Consider the following 2653-nt stretch of genomic DNA (forward strand, 5'->3'; position numbering starts at 1 on the left):
TTTCTTTTCTTTTCTTTTCTTTTCTTTTTTTTTTTTTTGAGATGGAGTTTCACTCTTGTTGCCCAGGCTGAAGTGCAATGGTGTGATCTCTGCTCACCGCAACCTCTGCCTCCTGGGTTCAAGTGATTCTCCTGCCTTAGCCTCCCAAGTAGCTGGGATTACAGGTGCCTGCCACCACATCCGGCTAATTTTTTGTATTTTTAGTAGAGACAGGGTTTCACCATGTTGGAGAGGCTGGTCTCGAACTCCTGACCTCAGGTGATCCACCCACCTCGGCCTCCCAATGTGCTGGAATCAGAGACATGAGCTGCTACATCAGCCAAGAGTGCCATTTCTTAGGACCACACCCGATGACTCACTCTTCCAATTTTTGTTTTGTTGTTATTTTTTGTTTTGAGACAGTCTCACTCAGTCGCCCAGGCTGGAGTGCAGTGGCACAATCTCGGCTCACTGCAACCTCCACCTCCGGGGTTCAAGCTGTTCTCCTGTCTCAGCCTCCTGAGTAGCTGGGACTACAGGAGGTGCCATCAGGCTTGATTAATTTTTTTGTATTTTTAATGGAGATGGGGTTTCATCATGTTGGCCACGCTGGTCTCAAACTCCCGACCTCAGGGGTGATCTGCGGGCCTTGGCCTCCCAAAGTGCTTAGGATGACAGAGGTGAGCCACTGCGACCCGCCTTCACTCTTCAAATGTTTGCTTCCTGTTCCTGCTACCCTGAACCCCGATGTTGAGGGGCCCTAGTGACTACAGGGGAACCGCTGCCACCACAAGGAATAACACAGTAAGTTGTGTAAGTGGAGACCACCTCTGGGCCGTTTGGGGTACCTCGAGTGTGTCACTATGGGGTCAGGCAGTGACTGATTTAGGCAGGAAGGGGGAAAGATTTACTGCTACACTTGGGGTCAAGGAGGCCTGTGAGTGGAACCTAGAGGCGTCCCAGGGGAGTCTCCAACTAACACCATGTCCCGACTCCCTATCCGTCCACAGCCCTCCCTCCTTAGACAAGGCCTGATCTGGACGCATTGAGACCTCCCTCCCCTATGCAGGGTCCAGAATGACAAAGAGGGTCTGTGCCCCCTTCCCTTTGCAGAGGCACAAAAAGTGCGCTCACAGGCTCTACCTTCCTCTGCCCAACCCCCTCTCCACTCCTGCAGACCCCCCCTTCCTGCAGGTCCCCCTCCGGCCCCTCCCCGCTCCGTAGGACACGTAGACCCGGATCCCCAGCTCCCGGACCCCTTCCTACTGCTCCCTTCGCCACTCGCGCGGCTTCCACTCCTGGTCTCGGCCTCAAAGCCTCTTCAGCTGTCGGCCCTGGAAGGTGCCCAGCGGCGGCAGTGCCAGACGCGCCCCGTTAGCTCAGCGTCGCTGAGCAGCCGCAGCCGCCACCAGGCCCCGCCCAGCGGCCGCCGCCAGCCAGGCCGCGCCCGGGACAACTGCAGAGCGCGGTAAGTGAGCGCGGCCAGAGGGAGGGACTCAGGCGTCCCGGGGCCCCGCCCTGCCCCTCCCCGGGGGCCCGACATCCCGACCCTCAGCTCCCTCTTTTTCTTTCGGCTCCAGCAGTCCGTTTTAGGGCCGCGCAGCCGCCTTTTAAAAATGCACCCGGCAGCCCTTCCCTGCCCTGGGGCTTCGGGCCCACCAGCCCCTTGGATCCCTTCCCCTCTTGTAGGATCCAGGAATCCAGAGCCCCCAGCCCCAGCTCCAGCCCCATCCTCATTAAAATTCTGAGTCCCTCCCTCCATCCAGGAGTCAGGAATGTAGGCCAAAAATATCTCTGCCTTCCAGACCCAGGCGGCTAGGCTTGCAACACCTGCTCTGAAAATCCAAGAGTCTGAGCTTTCATGGTTCTATTATTATTATTATTTACTTATTTTTAATAGAGCAGGGTCTCCCCATGTTGCCCAGGCTGGTCTTGAACTCCTGGGCTCAAGGGATCCTCCCTCCTCGGCCTTCCTAAGTGCTGGGATTACAGGCGTGACCCACCGCGCCCGGGCCTGATTGTTCTTTTGAGTCAAGAATCTCGGCCTCAACCTAGGCATCCTGTGGGGCCCAGGAATCCGGCTCCCCAACTCCCACCGCGCTAGCTCCCGGGAATTTTGCCCCCAACACCCCCCACCCCTATCCACTGTGATATCTGAGACCCGCGTCCAGCCGAGTCCCTTACCCTGCGGCGCCCGGTGCCAGTGGGTACTAGGGGAGCATTTTGCTACCCCTTCAAGATTCTGAAATGCAGGAATCTAGCCTCTGTTTCTTGAGGGAGACCCAGCAGTCAGGGATCGTAGCCCAGAACCACCTAAAGCCCAGGAATACTGCTCTCAATTCTGCTGTCCCTCAGGGCTCCAAGAGACAGAGATCCTAGCCCACAAACCCCATTAAACTGAGAGGCCTGGTCCCCTAATCCGCTGCGACCCAGGTGTCTAAGCTTTCATCCAGCAAGACAGGGGTGGGGGCGGAACAGACTAGGAAGGAGGGGGCAGGAAGGGAGCGGGAGAAAGGAGTGGGGTGAGACGGGGGTGGGGACCTGAGCTGGGGGGCTCTGTACTAAACAAACCCTAAACATGCGGGTTTCTATGGTAACGGTTTTCCCTGGCCTACCCTGGAGACTCCTCTAGGGCTGTGTCGAGGAGGGCAGCCCCCAGGAGTCTCCACGCCGC

General features: G+C 57.5%; 1 protein-coding gene across 1 annotated transcript in view; it reads left to right on the plus strand.

Moving 5' to 3' along the window:
• The first annotated feature begins 1218 nt into the window (after positions 1 to 1218).
• Positions 1219 to 2653, plus strand: part of MYADM (myeloid associated differentiation marker) — an 8420-nt gene continuing 6985 nt past the window's right edge. Inside the window, 1 exon segment of the mRNA XM_017871776.1 lies at positions 1219 to 1447. The gene's annotated coding sequence lies outside the window, so the exon portion shown is untranslated.

This window comes from Rhinopithecus bieti, unplaced genomic scaffold, assembly GCF_001698545.2.
Source record: "Rhinopithecus bieti isolate Rb0 unplaced genomic scaffold, ASM169854v2 scaffold_6949, whole genome shotgun sequence".
Lineage (NCBI taxonomy): Eukaryota > Metazoa > Chordata > Mammalia > Primates > Cercopithecidae > Rhinopithecus > Rhinopithecus bieti.